The following is a 239-nucleotide window of genomic DNA, read 5'->3' on the forward strand; positions in this document are numbered from 1 at the left end:
AGGAGACAGAAAGAGACAATAAAAAGGAAGCAGGAGGAGGTAATAAAAGGAGACAGAAAGAGACACAAAGAGATAATAAAAGGAGACAGGAGACAACAAAAGACAGACAATAAACACAATACACACACAAGTACATATATATATATATATATATATATATATATATAAAGCATATACATATACATATATATATATATATATATATATATATATATATATATATATATATATATATATAT

At 22.6% G+C, this 239-nt stretch overlaps 1 protein-coding gene across 1 annotated transcript in view; it reads right to left on the reverse strand.

Annotated features, from left to right (window-relative positions):
• The window catches only part of EMH_0003500 (uncharacterized protein), a gene marked incomplete at both ends in the record, with an annotated part of 4,803 nt that overhangs the window by 2,518 nt on the left and 2,046 nt on the right, over positions 1 to 239 (reverse strand).

This window comes from Eimeria mitis, genomic scaffold (genome assembly GCF_000499745.2).
Source record: "Eimeria mitis Houghton genomic scaffold, Emh_scaff208, whole genome shotgun sequence".
Taxonomy (NCBI): domain Eukaryota; phylum Apicomplexa; class Conoidasida; order Eucoccidiorida; family Eimeriidae; genus Eimeria; species Eimeria mitis.